Raw genomic sequence first — 8,118 nt, 5'->3', positions numbered from 1 at the left:
AGACATTGCCAAATGTCCCCAGGCAACTTTGTCCCTGACTGAGAACGAACAGTCTGCCACAACAAAGTATTTTATAGCATGGCAGCTGACTTCCTTGAGAGGGAAAGAGGAAGCTCCCAATTGTCTCCAGGTCTGGGCCTGCAAGTCTCAGACCTTCACTTTGGCCACATTCTTTCAGTCAGAGCAAGTCACACAGCAGCCCAGCCTGTATAGGAGGGAAATCACTCTTCTTCACGTTTGCTTGCATTAAACATGGCAGTGACCCCAACCAGCCGCAGCATCTTCTTGGGCACACAATTATTCTGCATGAACCGATTAAAAATGGAAACAGTCATGCACATGGTGTCCTGCCGTAACCTGGATTCCATCTGAACCTGCATTAGCCAATCAATTAGGATGGCTCTCATGCTTCCAGTGACTTTGCGACCCAGTAGGGATTTTGGTCTGGCTGCTTGCTCTTCCTCAAGTCGTCTCAGAAAAGCATAGCTGTCTTTCACATACTCACTGCAAAGGTTGGGATCGGCTCCATCTTCTGCCTCCTTATCATTCACTGCAAGAAGTACGTCAGAGAAAGCCTGACATGGGTATTCGTCTGCAGGGGCACATCCAGATGTTCCCATAGGGCTTGGAGAGGGAGTATCCACCAAAATAGGCTCAGGTGAACGTTTTTCTCTAGCACAGCCATAGGCACAGGCTCCAGTGCCCTTTCCAGAGGTTTTGGTGGGTTCTTTTAGCAATAACTTTTCCAGCAGCTAAAGTTTTGCTTCCTTGTTCAGAGGCATTTTGGCCTGTGGCTGTTTACTGACTTTGCTGCCAATGTCTCCAAGAGCTGTGCTTGGCTGTAGCTAGGGCTGGGAGGCTGCAGCAGTGACCACAGGCACGCACTCTGCACCTGCCATACTGATCTTCGTCTGATTTTCAGCATTCATTTTCATGTTTCTGATGATGCAGAACGTCAAGTCTTCCTCTTTGCCAGGCAGCAGCTCCGTGGGGAGAAGTGGAGAACCGAGGAGATTAATTCTTAAATAATTAGGTTAAATAAAGCTTAAGTTACCTAAAATACTGAAATGCTATGATTTTATTTGAATCTGTGTGTATTTCTCAAGGTCTATTAAGTCATATCAGGACTATTTAGAAATTAATGTGTGGAGGAGGAGTGAGAATGTCATGAATTCAATTCCATGGGGAATATAATTTTGTAAGGTGTTAAAATTACGCAAACAAACTTTAACGGCAATGCCCTGTGAAAGGCAGTCCTTCCTATGTGTGGAAGGCAGTCATTAAAATTCACTTGAACTAGAACAATAAAATCCCAATAAAAATACCAAGTAAGTATCCAGGGGAAATCAGGTTTATGTTCTGTTGGAAATTGCCACCTACACAGTAGGCTTCCAACCTTTCCTCAGATGTGTGGGACAGAAATCTTATCTAAAACAAAGCAGGGAAGAGAAACAGAATTCGGTGTGGGGAATATGACAGGGCTGAAGAGCTGGCTGGAGCTCTGGAAATGTGATTTGCCCAAGAATGATAAGAACAAAGACACGATTATAGCCCGTCCCTCAAAGACATCTTAGATGTGGCAAAGTCTGGTATTAAAACAAATGGATTTGTTTAGCTGCATTCAGCATAAGGTAGGATATCTTTCTACACTGATGGAATTGGAAGATTAAAAAAAAATCACCACTTGCTCTTGGATGAGAGGATAAAATGATTAAAAGGCAACTAAGTCATTCTCAAGTAATGTGTGCTCTAAAGAAATCTGACAGGAAGACAGCTGCAGTTAGAAGCCACTGTGTGGGCCAATCTCAACCAGGAAGTCTCCAAGTGATTAAAAGAACAGCTTGGGTTAGGTTTGTCTCTTAGAATTCCTTCACACGCAGGCTGCTTTCTGTTCAGCCATTTTAAGAAGTATATAGTTCTAACTAGGTAGTTCAGTATCTTTTGGGAGAGTAGAGTGGACAGAACTTTCAGGTTTCCCTAGCCCAGAATACACAAGCTCTCTCCTTTTTTTTTTTTCTTCTACCAGTACTCATCAGTGTGACTTAAGACCCTCATCACTCTACTGAATCTATTATCTCTCATATCACCGAGAAATTACTCTTTGAAAAATGTTCTTTCCTAATTTTCACTATCCTTCATATTTATGAAGCACTAAATGCTGTTGATCATGCATTGCTTCTCTAAGCCTTCTCATCTCTGAAACTTTTTGCTTGGCAATCTTCTCCGAGCACCTTTTTCCTATCACTTAGCTGTTAATTTCCACCCATGCCTCATCTTTCATGCCTTTATTTTTGCTCACTCATTCCCTCAGAAAGCTTATGCACCATTGTTTCTTCAACTACTACTATCGGGACGATGGATTCCAAATCTAAATTTCAAACTATAAATCAAGTTATTTAGATTCCAACACTGTGTATAGGGTACGGGTGCTTAGATGGCACATCTATATTAATTAGGACATGACAGGCTCCATACAAACTAAAATAAGCCTGGAAGATTAGTGACAATATGAAAAAGTTTTATTGCTACTCATGTCACACCTAGTGTATGGCAGATTATTCTCTTCTAAACAGTGACTCAAGGATACAGATCCTTTCCAACACATGTGGTATCGAGACCAGACCCATTTGCGGAAGTGTATAGATCCCTTCCAACTACATCCTATTGGCCAGTACCTAGGCACATGATCCCAACCTAATATGAAGGAGACTCATAAATATAGTCTTCATGTGAGCACTAGAGGAAACAAATCAAGTGGGATTTGGTAAACACAGAATATTTTCTCTACCACAACATTCTCGCTCAGCTCAATTCCTCTCAAATCTAACTCATCATCTTCCTCTCCAAACTGTAGTTAACCAACTATATAATACACTATTTCCAATAGTCATCCAGTACTTTTTTGGGTATCTCATACTTAAAAACATTAAAAACATTATCTTTAATAAATGATTCTATTTGACACCAAAACTTATTTTTTATTCTTTTAAAATATCAGTCATATGTTCTCAGTATTGATACCTTAGATCAGATATTCATAAAGTCCTGCTTGTAGAACTTCATAATATCTCATTATATAATTTCCCTCCTCAGTTTATTGTCTTTCTGGAAAATAGCTTTCTAAAACAATGTTTCCTTAACATCTCTCCTCTGCTTAAGTGACTTCCTATTTTTTTCAGCGTCAAGTCCGAATACTCATGGATCTCAGAATTTCGCATAATTTGGTCCCATACCACTCAGATGACTTGATCTTCCATTTCTGTATTAGTCAGGGTTCTCCAGAGAAACAGAACCATAAAATATGTACATCTGTATCTGTAACTATGTCTGTCTAGAAAGAGATTTATTATACTGTATTGGCTCACATGACTATGAAGGCTGAGAAATTCCACGATCTGTCACCTCCAAGATGGAGACCCAGGAAAGCTGGTTTTGTAGTTGGAAGGCCTGAGACTCAGAGAGCTGGTGGTACACCAGTCTAGGTCAGAAGGTTTGAGAATCAGGTGTGCTGAGGGCAGGAGATCAATGGCCCAGCGCAAATAGGAAAGCAGAGAGTCCATTCAACTTTCCTCTGTCTTTTTGTTCTATTCAGATGCCCACCCACATTGTGTAGGGCCATCTGCTTTACTCAAGCCACCAATTCAAAGGCTAGTCTCTTCAAGTAACACCCTCACAGACGTACTCAGAAATAATGTGTAACCAGTTATCTGGGCATCTTTTAGCCCAGTCAAGTTGACAAATGAAATGATCCATGACAACTGCTCTTCTACATGTTCCCCATGGTCATTTCTCTCATAATCCCTCACCATCCTCCACCACCTTTTATACATACTGACCATGCGATTACTTGTCTTACTGATGTTTTCCTAGCCTAAAGTACATTGTCAACTCTTTTAGTCATCTGTCCAAAATCCTATTTATACTTTTTTTAATTAAAGTTTATTGGGGTGACAATTGTTAGGTAAAGTTACATAGATTTCAGGTGTACAATTCTGTAATACATCATCTATATATCACATTGTGTGTTCACCACCCAGAGTCAGTTCTCTTTCCATCACCATATATTGGATCCCCTTTACACTCATCTACCACCCCCATTTATACTTTAAGATTTAACTTCTATTCCAATTCTTCTATGAAATGGTCTTTGTCTCTTCTAGGCCTTGCTAATCCCATCATTTTCTCTGCTCAGTTTAGCACCTCACAGTTTTTCCTTGTTTCATGTTAGATTTTTCTCCTAAAGTAGTACATAAGCACTTAATTCAGGACTCACAGTTTTCTGGTGATTGTAGAATTCAACTCTATGTGCTGATTTGTGTCTATTTTTTCTCTGAATCTCTTACAGCACCTAGGAGAGTGATAGGCATATAGTCAATTCTAAATAAAACAACAATGTTTCAAGATACAGAAAACTGCAATGATAAGATACCAGGAAGAGTTGTTTATTTCTGTAGCACATCTTTCCATGGACATTTTCATGAATTCTATCAGGTTTTTATTTTCATGGGATATTGTCAGTAGCACATAAACTTTTTATAGGACTCCTAAAAAGCTTTAAAATAGGGTAAGTATTCTTAGCATACACCTATATTGAGACATTAATTAACCCCCAAATACTGCATAACACATTTACTCAATGTTAGGTATATGGGCTATATATAGACACTGGCAATTTCTAGGCAACTTCAGTCTCCAAAATCAATTCATTTCAACTACTTGCAGAATTTGGTGTTTCTACATTAAAGTTTTCCTGAAGATTTAGATCTCCCTTGAACATATTCAGTTGTTCTCCTGGGTATTTGTGCTTTGGTTAAGTTCAGTTATGAGCTTTCAGGATTGGATGATTCATGCTATTATTTCAGCTGCTTATATGTTTTTTCTTCAACTTGCAGCTCCCTATCAATGAATTGTTGACTCATTGGCAAGAATCAAATGCACTTTGCAGACAGTTGCCATATTTCTTCCTTTCTTTCAATCTTCTTGTCTCTGGAAAGTCACTTTCCATGCCCATATGCTTCTCCATGAGGTACTCTGTCCCTTGGTTCTCTAGTTCCCTTGTTGGTACATTTCTATGAAAAGCCCTGTAACTCTCATTTCACTCGCAAATAAATACTTACTACTATGACAACTTAAACTGTCTATGCCTAAATGTATACTCACCTAACATTTGTTGAATCACAACAAAGTGATTCAGGATATTTACAAACACCACTTTTCGGGGCTATTTCAGTTTGTTCCACACCAATTAATCCACTAGGGTCTCTGGCATCTCTACCATCTGTATTGTCTTGCGTATTTTCCAAGCAGCCTAACAATGATGTGGAGACCTCTAAGAAACATCTTCTCCTATAAGAATGTTGCTATTTGTGAGTGATAAATTGGAAGAGACACTGGAGGAAAATCCTGTTTTTAGGGTCAGATTTACACATCCACAGGTATCTGAGGAAGCAGAAGACCCAGGATCTATTCCCGAACTATTCCCAGCCTTGCCCTGTCTCTCTGTGTGACCAGGGACAAGCCGTGGCTTGATGAATCTCTCTACACCTCAGGTTTCTCGTTTGTAAAGTCATAGAGTCGGACCCGATGATTTCTGAGGCCCATTTGCAATCTTCTATGCTGTAATTTGTTTCATCATTGACATTCATTGTGATTTGCAAAGAGATGAGCATTTGGAGCAAAGCTTTTGATTTAAAGTCTGTGCTTGGAAGCACTGCTTATTGGGTATGGTGAATACTAATGAGGGGATTGAGATATTTCTGGGCTGAGCTTCAGTGACCATCAGAATCTTCTCCAGAGCTTCAGATCCAAGAATATTCTTTTCCAGATCCATGGTTCATTCTTCAGAGTGAACACAGATTACAATAAGAACCAAAACACTTTTGTTTTATTTTTGAGAAAAGCCAAGTATGATATAGATTAGCCTTGCAAATATGAATCACACGTTTATCAGCCCACCAGGAATGTGTTCAATCATCTTTCAACCAGGGCCTGCTTGGGAAGGGAACAATTAGCTTGCCACTTGCTTTTCAAAAATCTTTAAAAAAAAAAAAAAAAAGAAAAAGAAAGAAAGAAAGAAAGAAAAGTCTAAAAGAAAAATTATGGCCAGAATGACCTACCTGGATACTGAATAGAATATAGGAACATCCATCTCTGACCCAGAGAAAGTCCAACTCAAGCCCTATCCTCATGAACCTTTGGTTTATCTTTCTGTAAGGCAGTGGCTCTCAAGCTTTAGTGAACATCAAAATCACCTGGAGAATTTGTTCAAACATGGTGTCCTGGCCCCAAGTCCAGTTATTCTGATTCAATAGGTCGGAGTGCGGTCCAATAGTTGCATTTCCAACAAGTGCTCAGGTGATGCTACTGCTGTTCTGATGAGTGCACTCTGAGTAGCACTTTTCTAAAGTACTACCGCATTATTGGTTAATTTTACACACAAATGAGAATTAATATTGGTAAAATTAATAGGACATACAGTAAACAAAGAAATATTTTTGATGATTAATGCTTATTCTTTCACTCTGCTTCTCACAGCCCAACCAAAGAAGCCACGGTGCCTTGGAGAAATGACTGATACGAGAGCTATGGCACAGAAAATACAGGATGACCCTGAAGACTTTCACAGTAAGAAAATGCTCAAAAGTAATAAAATAAATACTGACAGTACTGAGTTATAACCCAAAGGACAAAATAAGGAACACTGAAAATATATTTTTTTAAATTGAAAAAACAAAACAACAAAAAAAAAACAAAACCAAAAAACCACTCTACTCATTAATATCCTAAAGACCTTTCCAAGATTTCAGTGCAAGGCACCTTTTAACATTATTTGAAGGATAAAGAATTTGAAGTCAATTGTGTGAGAAGCTGGAATAGTGCAGAGAAAACATAGCACTACCGTGTGAGAGAGAAAAAAAGGCTGCAGTCGGAGAGAAAATAAAACATTCTACCAACAAGTACTGGAAAACAAAAGAAAGACCTCTTCCTATCAACCTGTTGCAGAAGCCACTCCTGTAGATGTCTAGGAAGAGAAATAATAAATCAGCAATTGCCATGAATAACCAAGGAAACAAGACAGCTCAGAAAGACAGTGAAAAGTCTCCAGAAAAGAAACTTAAAGATATGGAAATATGTGACTTAAATGACAGAGAATTCAAGATTGCAGTTCTGAAAAAACTCAACGAGATGCAAGAAAACACAGAAAGGCAGTTTAATGAACTCAGAAACACAATCAAAGAACAACATGAGCATTTTACGAAAGAGGTTGAAACTTTAAAAAAGAACCAAATAGAATTTCTGGAGATTAAGAACTCAATAGAAGAAATTAAGAATGAAATAGCCACGTTAGGTAGTAGAGTTGACCAGATGGAGGAAAGAATCAGTGACATCGAAGATAGAAACCTGGATATTACACGGATGGAAGAAAAAAGAGACTTGAGACTTAAAAGAAATGAAAGAACTCTACAAGAATTTTCTGACTCCATCAGAAAGAGCAATATAAGAATAATGGGCATACCAGAAGGAGAAGAAAGAGAAAAGGGAACAGAGAATATATTCAAACAAATTGTTGATGAGAACTCCCCAAACTTGTGGACAGAACTGGATCCTCGAATCCAAGAAGCAAATAGAACACCTAATTTCCTCAACCCCAACAGGCCTTCTCCAAGGCACATTGTATTGAAGCTGTCTAAAATCAACGACAAAGAAAGAATCCTCAAGGCAGCCAGGGAAAAGAAGACGGTAACCTACAAAGGAAAGCCCATTATATTATCATCAGATTTTTCAGCAGAAACTCTACAAGCCAGGAGAGAGTGGAATCAAATATTCAAACTATTGAAAGAGAGAAATTATGAGCCAAGAATAATATATCCAGCAAAGTTATCCTTTAGATATGAAGGAGGAATAAAGACCTTTCCAGACATACAGAAGCTGAGGGAATTTTCTAATACACGACCTGCACTACAAGAAAAACTAAAGGAGGCTATTCGATCACCATCAACAGGGACAACTTGTGGCAACCAAAATATAAAAAAGGGGAGAGTAAAGGCCTGAACCGGAATAAGGGAATGGAGAAAGTAAGCGTGCTGAAGAAAATTGAATACTCTAAATATCACACTG

The 8,118-nt window shown here is 38.8% G+C and overlaps 1 pseudogene; it reads right to left on the bottom strand.

Moving 5' to 3' along the window:
- Positions 1-221: 221 nt before the first annotated feature.
- LOC117013200 (G2/mitotic-specific cyclin-B1-like) lies at positions 222-6,148 on the bottom strand (annotated as a pseudogene).
- Between the last annotated feature and the right edge of the window lie 1,970 nt (positions 6,149-8,118).

Source organism: Rhinolophus ferrumequinum, chromosome 21, assembly GCF_004115265.2.
Source record: "Rhinolophus ferrumequinum isolate MPI-CBG mRhiFer1 chromosome 21, mRhiFer1_v1.p, whole genome shotgun sequence".
Classification (NCBI taxonomy): Eukaryota; Metazoa; Chordata; class Mammalia; order Chiroptera; family Rhinolophidae; genus Rhinolophus; species Rhinolophus ferrumequinum.
This window is presented reverse-complemented; position numbering and strand designations above follow the sequence as displayed.